Source organism: Heloderma suspectum, chromosome 4, assembly GCF_057233095.1.
Source record: "Heloderma suspectum isolate Gila_16-S chromosome 4, 16-S_ref, whole genome shotgun sequence".
Classification (NCBI taxonomy): domain Eukaryota; kingdom Metazoa; phylum Chordata; class Lepidosauria; order Squamata; family Helodermatidae; genus Heloderma; species Heloderma suspectum.
Window position 1 is genome coordinate 54,636,710 of NC_139461.1, and position 16,214 is coordinate 54,652,923.

Genomic DNA, 16,214 nt, shown 5'->3' on the forward strand with positions numbered 1-16,214 from the left:
GAAATAATCAATCTGATTTCGATATTGACCATCTAGTGATGTCCATGTGTAGAGTCGCCTCTTGTGCTGTTGGAAAAGAGTGTTTGCTATGATCAGCGTGTTCTCTTGGCAAAACTCTATTAGCCTTTGTCCTGCTTCATTTTGTACACCAAGGCCATGCTTGCCTGTTATCCCGGTCATTTCTTGACTTCCTACTTTAGCATTCCAATCCCCTATGATGAAAAGGACATCTTTTTTTGGTGTTAGTTCTAGAAGGTGTTGTAGGTCTTCATAGAACTGATCAACCTCAGCTTCTTCGGCATCAGTAGTTGGGGCATAGACTAGAATTACTGTGATGTTGAATGGTTTGCCTTGGATTCATACTGAGATCATTCTATCATTTTTAAGATTGTACCCCAGTACTGCTTTTCCCACCCTTTTGTTGACTATGAGTACTACTCCATTTCTTCTAAGGGATTCTTGCCCACAGTAGTAGATATGATGGTCACCTGAATTAAATTCGCCCATGCTTGTCCATTTTAGTTTGCTGCTTCCCAAGATGTCGATGTTCAGTCTTGCCATCTCATGTTTGACCACCTCCAGCTTACCTTGATTCATTGATCTTACATTCCAGGTTCCTAAACAATATTGTTCTTTACAGCATCGGACTTTCTTTTCACCACCAGACACATCCACAGCTGAGTGTCCTTTCGGCACTTTCGGTCCAGCCGCTTCACTCTTTCTGGCGCTACTTGGAAATACCCTCTGCTCTTCCCTAGTAGTATATTGGACACCTTCCGACCTGAGGGGCTCATCTTCCGGCATCATATCTTTTAGCCTTGTGATACGTTCCATGGGGTTTTCTTGGCAAGAATACTGGAGTGGGTTGCCATTTCCTTCTCCAGTGGATGACATTTTGTCAGAACTCTCTGCCATGACCTGTCCGTCTTGGGTGGCCCTGCATGGCATAGCTTATGGCTTCACTGAGTTACAGAAGACCCTTCACCACAACAAGGCAGTGATCCATGAAGGGGGTTGAACAGCTTACACCATCAGAAAGTTCCTCCTAATCTAGTCAGTGGAGGCTCTGCACCTTGCATAGCTCCTTTAGAGCTCTGTCTGGTTCTGACTGAAATCTGGAGCAGATTCACTACACCACTGACTTCAGAGCCACCAGCCTCCAATGAATCTAGTCTAAATCCCCTTTGCTTGTCACCTGAACCATTGGTTCAAGCCCTACCCTCTGAATGACAGAAAACAAATTTGCTGCATTGTCTGTGTGACATCCTTTCAAATTTTGAGATAGCCATCATACGGCCTCTTAATTGTCTCTTCTCCAGGCTAAACACTCACAACTCATTCAACCTGCTTCAAAATGCTAATGGGTTCAGACCAGATGGAATTTAGCAACAAAGATATCATTCTGGCCCTGCAGGATGACCTTGGAAGAGAACAGGGGCTTCCCATTTTCAATTGTGATCTGTTTTGCTTTTTGTTCATGTGGATAATGTACACATTTCAGTATACATTTTTGGAAAGTGCACACCCAAATGCACACTTTCCCCATAGCATGAAAATGCTTCTCTCTTTTTTAAAAAAGTGCACATTTTCTGGATGTGAACGCAAGCTTTGGGATGTCCGAGCTTTTTCCAGAAACTGTTCTCCCATTTGTGTTTGCATTCAGGGTTGCAAATGGGGCAAATTCGAATCGAAATGAAATTCTTGTACCACCCTCTCCTTATTGTGCACCTTAGCTGCTCACAAGCCAAGAGACAGGAAAAGGGTAGTGATTGTGTTTCAGTAGTGGCAGGCATGGATACGGCCAGCTTTTCAGGATTTGTGAAGAAACCTTAACCTTGCATTTCAGTTTTAAGTCTAAAAGGTAGGCTTTTCTTCCTCTTATGGTGTAATAAGGAGAGTTCATTCAGGTAGCAGTGACTCTTGGGAATGGTGGTACAACTCTAGTCCTGGTGAACAACTGTGTCAAGTCCCACTAGGGACTGCGGAGCCAGGCAAGGCAAGGCAAAAGGTCCAGGGGCAACATATCCCATATGGGGTTATAAAGCCCCAGAGCAGGCTGGTTTTGTTGTTTTCTTTCTTTTTCTCCTTTGAGCTTTAGCCTTTGAACAACAAGGGCTTCCAAACCCAAGCTCCAGGCAATATTTGTGAGCCTTGTGGTAGTGATGGGAATTCAGAGGGGGAAAAACAAACTCCTGGTATCTCAGGAAACATACAGATGATAGATAGATAGATAGATAGATAGATAGATAGATAGATAGATAGATAGACAGACAGACAGATCTATCTCCAGGATAGACAAATGATTATTAACTAGGTGTTCTATAGAACACTGGAAATTATCCACTGGTAGGTCTGATTCATGTTAGACCCCATGGAAATGTGTGTGTGTATGTGTGTATATGTGTGTGTGTGTGTGTGTGTGAATGAGTGTGTGCGTGCGCGAGCATGTATTTAGAAATTGTTTGCCACCAGAGATGCTTAGGAAGGTGGCATCAAAATAATTACATAACTTAGGGTTCAACCCTATGCATGTTTAGACAGAAAAAAAAAACTATGCATAGGATTGACCCTCTGAAAAAATAAAAACAAAAGCTTAATTGTTTTTAGTACCTTTTGTGTCTTTTTAAATTGTGCACCACTGGAGATGTGTAGGTGGGTGGTGTCTAAATAATAAAACCAATTCCCATCCTCGTCAGCTGATTAGACATTCTGGTTGTTGTTGTTGTTGTTGTTGCTATTAGCAATGCAATCATATACATGCTTACTCAGAAGTTGGTCCCATTAAGTTCAATGGGTATTTAAGGGCACAATCCTATGGATGTTTAGACAGAAAAAGCTCCTATAACTCCCAGCATTCCTCAACCAGCAAAATTTGCTGGGGAATGCTGGGAACTGTAGGACTTTTTTCTGTCTAAACATCCATAGGATTATGCCCTAAAGGTATTTTTTCCTCACCATTCCCCAGGATGGAGAGTATTCTAAAAACACAATGTCAATGTTTTAAAATCTTACAATTTAAAACCAGTTAAATAGAAATAACTAAAGTCTCAAGTTATATTATATTATATTATATTAATTATATTATATTATATTATTAAATTTATTAATCGCCCATCTGGCTGGTCACCCAGTTACTCCCCTCACACATGCCCCACCCTGATGCTGATGGGAAATAATTAATTCTTCTGATCACAGCCAGCAGTTTAATGGTAAATACACTCTCTCTTTCCATATAGGGCCTGGCCAGGAAACTCTTTTTATAGAACCAACCCTGCCATTAGACAGAGTGAGATGGCTGCCTTAGGCAACTGATTTGGATGTCACAAAAAGGGCATCCATTTTTTAGTGGTGTACTTTACAATCCTGTTTACTCAGAATTAAGTCCCACTGAGTTCAAAAGAGCTTACTCTCCAGTAAGTGTGCTTAGGTTTCCCACCTTAATTTATTATGATTGCATTTTTACTGCCAGGGAGGGGGAAAATGCTTCTGAGATTCTTTGCTTCAGGCGCCAAAATAACTTGACCAGCCTTCATATTAGTGTAATTCCTTTATGAGGTTGACCTAAAGATCACAAAACATGTGCAAGCATTTGAAATCTGCATATCTGTTTCTCAGGAAAGATATTACAAAAAACAGCGTGGGGGGAGAGGGGAAAAAAAAACTGAATTGATTCATGACATCATTGTGTCTGCATATTCAGAGGCCCAAGATGAAATGGAGAGGAGAGGTCTGCAGACATTCAGATTAGGCTCCGGCAGATTATGTGATGGTCAACCCAGTGTGTGGCTGAATGAAAAGCAAATTCCATGTTAGGCATAATTAGGAAAGGAACTGAAGGTAAAACTGGGAAGTTCATCTTCCCCTTGTATGAATCTATGGTGCGACCACACTTAGAATACTGTGTACAGTATTCTGGATGCCACACCTAAAAAAGGACCTTGGAAAAAACACAGAAAAGGGCAACTAAAATGATCAAGGGACTGAAGCAACTCTCCTATGAGCAAAGATTACAACTGGGGTTGTTTAGCTTAGAAAAAGGTGAGTAAGAGGAGACACTACAGAGGTTTACAACATTATGGATGGTGTGGAGAAAGTGGATGAGGTGACATGTTCGTCCCTCTCTCATAGTACTAGAACCTAGGGCCATCCCATGATTGGTGAGAGACAGGGCAGATAAAAGGAAGTATTTCTTCGCACTATGGAATTCATTTCCACAAGATGTAGTGATGGCCACCAACTTGGATGGCTTTAACAGGGAACTGGACAAATTCATGGAGAATAAAGCTATCAGTGGCTACTAGTCCTGATGGCTATATGCTACCCCCAGTATCAGAGGCAGTATGCCTACGTAGACCAATTTCTGGGGAACATGAGTGGGAGAGTGCCCTTGCACTCATGTCCTACTTGTGGGATTCCCAGGGGCACCTGGTTGGTCACTGTGTGAACAAAATGCTGGATGGGTCTGAACCAGCATGGCTCTTCTTTTGTTCTTATGGTTAAAGGTTGGACGTGGAGCTGCCCCTAAGGCTGCTGGGAACAAGAAAGAGAGAAAAGCTGGATCTCCATTTTCAAAAATATAAAATCCAGCTGTTACTCAGAACTGTTTCCATCCTCAGCAAAGCACACAAGCTCCTTTTCTCAGTGGACCATACATCTTGACTGGGAGAGAATGTTGCTCAGCGTCAAGCAGCAAAAGGTTTTGGGCTACCCTTACATGTTAGATTCCAAAAGCAATAGCAGCAAGTCTGATAGAAAAATGGAATACTTATTCCTATCCCAGTCTTTTACCACCTCAGAGAAGGCAGAAGTTGACTCATGGAGCAGTTCCTGGAGCTCAATTTTCCCCATCCTTTCAGAGGCAAGAAGTCATTTTATAGCTCCAGGTCAGTGACATGCCGCCACTGGAGGAAACCTCTTCAGAGGAGAAGCTAGAGCTCTCAGAGACAAACAGCACTGAGGAGCAGCCCATGCCAGAAGACCAGGAGGAGCCTGGGCCCTTGGGAGAGAGGGCTGCAGGTCCATCTCTGCAAGAGGAGGGGAATTCTTCCTCTGAGACAGATGCTGAGTGACCACCTACTAGTCCTCGAAAGTGGTGGCATCTCAAGAGCCAGGCCAGATGAACCACTGGGAGAAGGAGTGCCCATTTGCAAAAGGAAGTTCCTCAGTCATGAGTAAAGGACTCCTTGTGAGTAGGGCCCAGAACTGTCTGATGTGCTACAGCTGAGTCCTAGGTGTGGCTCTGGAAACTCCAGTTTATAAGCCTCATCATCCCTAGACAGGGAGAGATGCTACAACAACATCTTTATCTCAGCTCCCAGCACCTTAGAACCTAGCTTTCCTGGCCTTCTTTCTTTGTTCTGCTGATCCTTGGATTCTTTATGAGGCCCTGTTTCTTGGATTGTGCTTGTAACTCACTGTTTGCCTGTCCTGCTGACTTCTGCCTGTCTTTTGACCTTTTAGATGGACTTGTTCCACAGACTGCCTCGGGACTGAGCCTGAACCAGCCACAGAGCAGGACAGACATGGCTAAACTCTAAAGAGAGGCAGCAGTAGGCCTAGTCATAAAATGGAGCACTTTTTAAAGTTAATGCATTTTTCTACTTTGTACCACTAGCTAGTAAGAAAAACTGGCCCCTCCCCATGATGCATTAGGAAAAAAAATATTGTAAAGAGAGATTTACTAGTTAACAACATTCCTGTCGTTGTTAGAAACCTGAGGGCTTTGAAACATCACAAATGTGTTTGAATTGAATTCCAATAACTTGCACAACTCCTGCGTGTGATATTTTGTTGTTGTACGAAAGTAAGTTTTTAATGTATGTTTTGTTGTATATTCTGCTCCACCCATTTCAGTCCAGCTTGGGGTAGTGAGGATTAAAGTGTCTATATGTTCATTGCTACTTATTTTCACTCACAGCATAATAAGACAATGAATCAGGCAGAGGCAAAAAGTTGCACCTTCCCAGGCCAGGCGTTTGAAAACTTTTCAGAGAAATGTCTCCAATTTATGTTGGAGACGTGGTAGAGCCAAGGGTTCATTTACTCATATTTGGTGGGAATGTGTGAAGGTGAGAAAAAAATTGTTGAATATGCCTACCTCACAGGGTTGTTGTTGTGAGGCTAAAATGGAAGGATTATGTTACGCCGCCTTGGCTTCCTGAAAGAGGGAAAAGGCGGGATAGAAATGTAATAAATAAATAAATGATACTATAGGCTAGGGATATACGCATCCCCCTGGGTCCACTCCAGGGGATGTCCATCGCAGGGAAATCCGGTGGTCTTGGGGCTTGACAGGTTTCCCCAGAGCCCCCAACCTGGTTTACATATTTATCTAAGTTTTCCCCTTTAAAAACAGCAAGATACATAAGTTGTATAAGCAATTTGCATATCTTGGGCAAATTACCGCTGTCATTAGCGTAATTTATTGGGGGCTGCAAAGTGTTTAGTTATGTGTAAATTGTGGTTGCAATTTATGCATGACTAAGCACTTTACAGGCCAAAATTTGCGTAAAATACACTTATTACAGCCATAATTTGCCCAAGATACACACATTGCTTATGCAATGTGCGTATCTTGCCATTTTTAAAGGGGAAAATTTAGATAAAATCTGCAAGCAGAGCACAAGCCTCCGGCTGTCTTTGCCTGGGCCAAAAGCAGCAGGGTGAGCCAATCTGCGATTTTGGAGGTCAGATTCTTAGGAATCCAACTTCATTTAAATCCATTGAGGATTTCTCCAGCATCCCTACTATAGGCTACAAAATACAATTCAATCCTAAAATATTATCATTGGGAGCAATAAAGGGCATGATGCAGCAATGTTAGTGTGTATGTTAATGGGGGCTTGTACGTTGCTGGCAAAGGCATGGAACTCACCAACTCTGAATCAATGGAAAAGGAAGATGTGGAACATGATGCTGATGAATAAGATCAGAACTTATAAACAACTTTGGGGAGGAAGAAATATTTGGTGGAAACTTTCCAGAGTAATGGGACTTCATTTATCAATTTTTGGATAAATCCACATTCGATATAAGCCAAATTATTTGATATTAATGGATATTTTGACTACATGATAAGATCAGTGCTGTTTGTGACTGTAAATGTTTGATTTTATGGAACATAAATAAAATAAGAAAAAAAGAAGAACCTTTTGGAGAAGAATTGGACACATAGGCCTGGGCAACTGGAAAATATACCATCCTGTCTGACTGAAGGCATGAAGGTCCATATGGCCCATTTGCCAAACTCATAAACAAAAGGCATCTGCTTTCTTAGATCACAGGCTGTTGTGGTGGTATGTGCTTTTGCTCCCACTGGTACCCTCTTTATCCTTCACTAAACATGTTCTCTTAATGCACTCTTTCAGTCCCCAAGAAATTGTTCCCTTGAAGGCTGTCATTCCATTCCTTTGGCTCCCTCAAACAAAACAAAGAAGCTGTCCCACTCTCAGTTATTCAGGGGTCACTTGAGATCAATTCTAACAACTCTCATTAAGTGCAGATTAGGTGGCATTGTCTCTTTGATGTTAACAGATCTATGGCAAAGAATGAGTCAAGTCAATTCCCAATTTAAATGACAATAAGGAAATCATCTTTGGTAGCTGGTTAATGACTAGGAAACTGGTGAAATGAGGATTTTTTTTTACTGGAACCAGTATCATAATTTCCTTTACTTCAAGCAAAATCTATATACTCTACTATATGGCTCTCCAGCATGGCTGCACCCCCTAACAAAAGATGATTCCTTCTGTTTGTGAGTCTACTACAACAGAGATTGTAGTATCAAGGTACACTGGAGACTGCTAAACCGGGATGTTCTTATGAGCAGATTCTAAGAGAAAATGAGTAATGAAAGCATGAATGACAACCTAGGCTTGTTGATATAATTATCTGAACTGAACCCTGTAGAACTGGATCCACTTCAGTATCCAAATTCTAAAAAATATGCATGCTTGTCTCATGGACTTATATGCATTTAAGAGCACTTGATATCTGAATCCAGTGGATTCAGTTTAAAGGTTCTTTTTTTCCAATCTCTGTTGTTGACTTGTGCAACCATTAAAAATCTAGGTTGATCAGTTAGTATTGGCTCCCTCTCTCCACTATGACCCCTTGAATGATTTTGCAGGACAGGGTCAGTTCTTCATTCTTGCCCTCCCAATGTCATACACACACAGAAACCATTCTAGTCTTGTACTAAGTGAGAAAACATAAGGGACATGTTGCATTTCACTTCTGAAACATGAAAGGGCAACAACTAGTAATTTCTGCACATAGCCAGTTTGCACATGCAAGATTATCACTTCTCAACTACAGGATCAAGTGAAAACTTGAATGTTTGAAAGAGTCATCATAAATAGATCAATGCAGATGAAACTCTCCAAACACAAAGTGGTTGCATTCACACACAATGCTAAACTATTTATTTATTTATTATTAAATTTATTAATCGCCCATCTGGCTGGTCACCCAGCCACTCTGGGCGATGTACAACATACAATAAAAACAGTTTAAAACAATACAATTCTACAATAAAAACATTTTCTAAAATACCCTAACCCACCCCAAATGCCTGCCTGAACAACAACGTTTTTAATGCACGACAGAAGCTCATTAAAGAGGGGGCATGACGGAGTTCCCTAGGGAGGGAGTTCCACAGAGTGGGGGCCACCACAGAAAAGGCCCACTCCCTCGTCCCCACCAGTCTAGCTGTCCTGGCTGATGGGACAGAGAGAAGGCGTCCGAGGCTGATCTTGGTAAGCGGCCTGTCTGGTGCTGCTGGAGGCGCTCCTTAAGATAGGCTGGGCTGGAACCATATAGGGTTTTAAAGGTCAAAACCAACACCTTGAATTTGGCCCGGAAAACAACTGGTAACCAGTGCAACTCCTTCAGCACTGGAGTGATGTGATCTCGCCGGCGGCTGCCTTTAATCAGGTGAGCCGCCGTGTTCTGTACCAGCTGCAGTTTCCAAACCGTCTTCAAGGGTAACCCCACGTAGAGCGCATTACAGTAGTCTAAACGAGAGGAGACCAGGGCATGTACTACCGATGGGAGCAGATGGTCGGGAAGGAAGGGGCGCAGCCGCCGTATCAGATGGAGTTGATACAGCGCTGTCCGGCTCACAGCTGACACCTGAGCCTCCATGGTCAGCTGGGAGTCCAAAATGACCCCCAGGCTGCGGACCTGGTCTTTCAAGGGTAGCCGTACCCCATTCAACACCAAGTCAACATCCCCCAGCCTCCTCTTGTCTCCCACCAAAAGTACCTCGGTCTTGTCAGGGTTCAGCTTCAGCCTATTCCTCCCCAGCCACTCACCATCTCCAGACATTAGGACAGGGATTCTACGGCCAACCTTGGTGAAGATTTAAACGAGAGGTAGAGCTGTGTGTCATCCGCATATTGATGACACTGCACCCCAAAACTCCTGATGATAGCCCCCAGCGGCTTCGCATAGATGTTAAATAGCATCGGGGAGAGGATGGAACCCTGTGGCACCCCACAAGTAAGTGGCCACGGGTCCAAAACCTCTTCTCCCAGTGCTACCCTCTGGTACCTGCCGGAGAGGAAGGACCGGAACCACCGCAATACAGTGTCCCCAATGCCCAACCCCTCCAGGCGGTCCAGGAGGATACCATGGTCAACGGTATCGAAAGCCGCTGAGAGGTCGAGGAGAACAAGGAAGGAGCATTCACCCCTATCCAGAGCCCTCCTCATATCATCTACCAAGGCGACCAAGGCCGTTTCTGTCCCATGCCCAGGCCTGAAGCCTGACTGAAATGGGTCTAGATAATCAGTTTCTTCCAAGTGTGCCTTCAACTGTACCGCCACCACCCGCTCAATCACCTTGCCCCAAAATGGCAGATTTGAGACTGGGCGAAAGTTGTTCAAAACTTGAGGATCCAAGGAGGGCTTCTTTAAGAGCGGTCTTATCACTGCCTCCTTGAGGGCTGATGGCATCACTCCCTCCTCAAGGGAGGCGTTCACCACCGCCTTGATCCCCTCACCCAGTCTCTCTCTGCAGCTCATAATGAGCCAAGATGGGCAAGGATCAAGTAAGCAGGTAGTCGGCCGTACCGATGAAAGCACCTTGTCCACTTCATCAGGAGGAAGAAGCTGGAACCGATCCCACAAAACCGGTTTGCCACAGGCCGCCTCTTGCTCACTAACTGTATCCACAGCATGCAGAGTAACACAGCTAATCTGATCAATTTTATCTGCAAAGTGCCTTGCCAAGGCCTCACAGGAGGCCTTAGAATGCTCCAGTGGTTCCAGAGCCACAGGACCGACCAGGCTCCGGACCACTTGGAACAGCCTCCTGGGACAGCACTCTGCAGACGCGATGGAGGCAGCATAATATTCCTTTTTTGCTGCCTTCACCGCCATGTGATAGGCTGAAGATACAGCTCTAGCCCGTGTCTGATCGTCTTTGGAGCGAGACTTCCGCCACCGGCGCTCTAGCCGTCTCACCTCCTGTTTCAGAGCTCGTAACCGCAGATTGAACCATGGTGCAGTCCGAGCCCTGTTCAGAGGGAGAGGGCGTTTCGGAGCCACCTGATCTAATGCCCCAGTGATTACGGCATTCCAGCCACCCACCAGGGTCTCGACCGAGTGGCCGTTGGCATGCCCCAGAGAATCCCCAAGCACGTTCAGGAATCCATTTGGATCCATAAGACGCCTGGGGCGGACCATTTTAATGGGTCCTCCACCCCTGCGGAGGGGTTGTGGAACTGAGAAGTCCAACATCACCAGATAGTGATCTGACCATGACAAGGGGGTGGTGGATATACCCCCGACTTCCAGATCACTCCCCACTTCTCCAGAAACAAACACAAGGTCTAGTGCATGACCGGCTACATGGGTGGGCCCAGTTAGAATATGGTGCAGCTCCCAGGAGGCCATGGTCTCCATGAAGTCCCAAGGTGCTCCTGTGAGGATGGCCTCCGAATGTACGTTGAAGTCCCCCAGCACCAGTAAGTTAGGGGACTGCACACGCACATCAGAGACCACCTCAAGCACCTCGGCCAGGGAGTCAGTCATGCAGCGGGGTGGACGGTACACGAGCAGAATCCCCAGACTTCCCTTCGGGCTCAACCTCCAGTACATGCACTCAGCAACCTTGGTCTCCTGGAGAGGGGGTCTGGTGAAGACCAAGGACTCTCGGTAGATAACAGCCACTCCCCCTCCCCGATCCCCAGCCCTCGGCTGCTGTGCATACGAAAATCCAGCTGGACACATGGCTGCAAGGGTTGGAGCAGCAGCCTCGGCCAGCCAGGTCTCCGTAATACATGCCAGGTCTGCACCCTCATCCAGGATCATGTCATGGATGAGGGAGGTTTTCTGGGTAACAGACCTGGCATTGCAGAGCAGCAAACGGAGGCCAGAAGATGGGGTCACGCCTCCCCCAGCCATCCTTTGGCTCTGGACAGGCCCGGAGCAGGGGACAGATACTACACATCTCTCCCTTGTTCCCCTTACCTGGCATGGCCTGCCCCTAGCGCTCCGCCAGCGCCTGCCGCCCAGCCTCGGTATGTTCTGGCCCCCAACACTCCCCCCACTGCCTCCATCAGGTGGACACATGCCCCCTCGCTCCCGCCTATCAGGCAGGCTACCCACCCCTAAAACCACAACAAAATCCCCCAGGAAAAAGAAAACACACACACACACACACACACACACCCCAATTAAAAATCCCCTTAAAAATAATGCCAGGCCAGAGTCCACAGGGAAGGCCAGGTGGTGGTGGCGGTGGTGGTGGCGGCAGCAGCAGCAGCAGCAGCAGCCGGCTCAGCAGCAGCAGGCGCGCCTCTTCCCAGGTGATGGTGGTGGCCTCTCCTGCAGTCCTTGGCTGTCCCAGGCCACCTCAGCCAGCCAGCTTATGTAGCCCTTCCAGGGAGGGCAGATGGAGCAGCTAGGGATGTACGAAAGGGACTTACCTTGTCCCGCAGCTTTTTTCGCGGTGGGCGGGAGGCGCTTCGCTTCTCCCCCCGAAGTACATGCAAGCGAGGGGTGTCTTCCTGCCTCGCCCAGCTGAAATTCAGGCCGGGGGGGAGGCTTCCCGCCTTGCCCCCAGCCGAAATTCAGGCCGGGGAGAAGCGCCCCGTCTCCCCAGCCGCGAACTTCAACAGAAAAGTAAAAAAAAAACAAAATGCCCCGGTGATAGGCTACGTGACGATTAACGTAGCCTATCACGGCTAGATTTGCAAAGTCAGCCGTGATAGGCTACGTAAATCGTCACGTAGCCTATCACGGGTGACTTAAAAAAAAAAAAACGCGTACGCAAATGGCGGCCCCCATAGGGAGCCGCCATTCGCATTCCTTATTTGGTCGCTGTAGTCTACGTAAAGATTTACGTAGACTACGGCGAAAATAAGGGCAACGCAAATAGCGTTGCCCTTATTTTCGCCGTAGTCTACATAATCTTTACGTAGACTACAGTGACCAAATAAGGAACGTGAATGGCGGCTCCCTATGGGGGCCGCCATTAGCCGTACGCGCTTTTTTTTTTTAAAGTCACCCGTGATAGGCTACGTGACGATTTACGTAGCCTATCACGGCTGACTTTGCAAATCTAGCCGTGATAGGCTACGTTAATCGTCACGTAGCCTATCACCGGGGCATTTTTTTTTTTTTTACTTTTCTTGGAATGGCGGCGGCGGTAGCCGGTAAAAAGACCGGCTGCTGCCCCCGCCCCTGTCGAAGCCCTGCAGAACCGCCGCTGCGATCCGCCACCGGGAGCGACATTCGGGAAAGGTAAGTCCCATCCCGGGGGGGGGCGGGGGGCGGGGAGAATTTCTCCCCGAAACTACTTCGGGGGGCCAAATACGTTGGCACTCGGCCCCCCGAAGTTTCTGCGAGAAATTCTCTGACACCCCTAGGAGCAGCACAGCTGGCTCGGTACCTGGGGGCCTGGTCCTGCAGGGACTGGCGGTCTGCCAGGCAGAAGTCTCCAGGGAAGGCCTGGTGGTGGTGGCAGCGGCAGCAGGCCCAGAAGCAGCAGGCCCGCCTCTTCCCCGGTGGTGGTGGTGGTGGTGGCCTCTCCTGCAGGCCCTGGCTCTCCCAGGCCACCTCAGCCAGCCAGCTTATGTAGCCCCTCCGGGGGGGGCAGGTGGAGCAGCACAGCTGGCTCGGTACCTGGGGGCCTGGTCCTGCAGGGACTGGCGGTCTGCCAGGCAGAAGTCTCCAGGGAAGGCCTGGTGGTGGTGGCAGTGGCGGCAGCAGCAGCAGGCCCAGCAGCAGCAGGCCCGCCTCTTCTCCGGTGGTGGTGGTGGCCTCTCCTGCAGGCCCTGGCTAAAGTAAAGTAAACTATACTTTAGTGTTATATGCAAAAGCCTCAAACTCATGCATGGTCCCACCCCTTTTTTCCTCCAGCATGGCCTCAAGGAGGAGATCAGAAACTTTCACTTCCATTTTCAACTAACTGTAGTTTCTTGACAAACTGTGGTTAGTGTAAACTATAGTATAGAAACAAGCCACCTTTAGACTATGGTTAATTTTCTTGTTAACAGGCGATCCTTAAGTTTGAAATGATGTTGGTTTGTTCCATTACTTATGAGCCACCAACAATGGGTGTGTGTGTATGCCACTGGCTGTCCTTCCTGAATGGTTAGTGCCCCACTTTTGTCAAACCCCTTGAATTACAGCTGAAAGTCCTGACTTTGCTCCCATCTGGGTGTGTTTCCTTTCAGCTTCAATGTGGTGGTGTACGGAGGCCAACTGCCAAAACAGTTATCCTTGTTCCAGTATTTCTGGCCCTGACTATATGTATGAGAGATCTTTTTCGTGTTCTTGTCTGAAGCAAGGGCAAATGATACCCAAGCCAGGTAACAAGGAGGCGAGGGGGACAAAAGCATTGACATGCTCCAGGACAAAATGTTAGCACCCTTGAAAAGTATTATTTGAGCTGCCATGGGCCTGGTTCACACATAATGCTAAGCCATAGTTTAGTGTTATGTGCATGAGCCTAAAGATCAAGTATTCAACCTTCCCCTCTCGGCTTCCGGTGCAGCTGTGAAGAGGAGATTGATACTTTTGCTTCCATTTTCTACTAACAGACAGTAGTTTCTTATTATATCCAAACTGCCTGAAGTCTGGAACCCATGGACATGACCAAATGCTGAGTTTCCTCCCTCGAGATGCTTTGCCAGGCTTTGTGGGTCTTTCTGCCTTCAGTCTTGTCTTCAGTAAGTGAAAAGCATGCTCTATTGGGTTGAGATCAGGTGACTGACTTGGCCATTGAAGAACATCCCACTTCTTTGCCTGGAGAAACTCTTGGGTAGCTTTTGCTGTATGTTTTGGGTCATTATCCATCTGCAATATGAAGCATCGTCCTATCAGTTTGGCAGCATTCGGCTGAATCTGAGGAGAAAGTATAGCCCTATACACTGCAGAATTCATCCTGCTGCTTTTATCAGCAGTCAGGTCACCAATAAACCCCAGTGACCCAGTTCCATTGGCAGCCATATATGCCCATGCCATAACACTGCCTCCACCATGTTTGACAGATGATGTGGCATGCTTTGGATCATGAGCTGTTCCTTTCCTTCTCCATACTTTTCTCTCCCCATCATTCTTGGACAAGTTAATCTTGGTTTCATCAGTCCAAAGAATCTAATTCCAGAACTGGGCAGGCTTTTTAAGGTGTTTGCTGGCAAAAGCTAATCTAGCCTTTCGGTTCTTGAGCATTACCAGTAGTTTGCACCTTGTTGTGAAGCCTCTGTATTTACATTCATAAAGCTGTCTCTTGACTGTAGATGTTGACAATGACATGCCTACCTCTGCAAGAGCGTTCTTGACCTGGCTAGATGTTGTGAAAGGGTTCCTCTTCACCTTGTCAGCATTCTGCGGTCATCCACTTTAGTTGTCTTCCGTGGTCTTCCAGGCCTTTTGCTGTTGCTGAGCTTGCCAGTTAATTCCTTCTTTTTCAGGATGTTCCAAACTGTTGTGTTGGCCACTCCCACTGTTTTTGCTATCTCTCTGATGGGTTTGTTTCCTCAGCCTACTGATGGCCTCCCTCACTCGCATGGACACCTCTTTGGACCTCATGTTGGGAGTTCAGTGAACAGCTACCAAATGCAAATGTGACACTCAGAACCACCTCCAGGTGTTTTAGCTGCTTGCTTGGTCATGGGGTACCCAGGAAACAGGCCACACCTGCCATGCAGCTGCTTGTCAGCCATTCGTTCCATTACTTATGAGCCACCAACGATGGGTGTGTGTGTATGCCACCAGCTGTACTTCCTGAATGGTTAGTGCCCCACTTTTGTCAAACCCCTTGAATTACAGCTGACAGTCCTGACTTCGCTCCCATCTGGGTGTGTTTCCTTTCAACTTCAATGTGGTGGTGTACAGAGGCCAATTGCCAAAATAGTTATCCCTGTTCCAATATTTCTGGCCCCGACTGTACCTGATTGCAAATCATCCTGCAGTGCTGATACACTGAGATAATAAGAATGGAGAACTTTGTTTCCCTACTTATAGTGCTTTCCTTTCCAAAGCAGATTAAAGAATGCAGCATCTCTTCATCACGATGCCTGCACAAGTGTGGCAAGAGGAAAAGGCTTATTTTTAAAAGGGCATTTTGAGAGTTCAGAGTGCAGAGATGTAAGCATAGGTATGTTTTATTAAAGCTCTCTTGGCTGCCAAGTGCTCTCAGGAGCAGCTGACAATTGCCAGATGAAAGTGAGTGAAACCAAGAGAAGCATGGAGGCACTCACAGAAGGATGCTTTACCGGCTACTGTAACCCTGGGTTACCTATCTTCTAAGTCAAGAAGCAGAGCTAGTTCAACCTTGTACAGCGGCCGAATCCCCTAAACTACATTATTCACACACACACAAAATGTCTAAGGAAAGATTGTATTAAGAAAAACAAAATAGAAATAATGGTGAAAATAGAGTGCCATCCATGTGCACAGTTCAAGTACAGCCACACAGCCATTGACCGCATCATAAAGGTTCATGGGAAAAGGCAGGTATGAGCGAAGCATCATGTGCTTATATTGGAAAGTCAGCAGTGTAGCTGCCACTGTCTGCATTGATATCACTCCAGCTGCTGTCAGCTGCGTGCATCTCTATATCTCCCTGGGTAATATGGCCTAAGAGAAACAAGGCCTTGAGCTCAGGAACCTTGTAGTATCTTCCTCTTAAGCAACTGTGTTGCATGCACTTACCCCAACCTGATAAGCTCTCTTAACTTGCTTTTATATACATGTTCACAA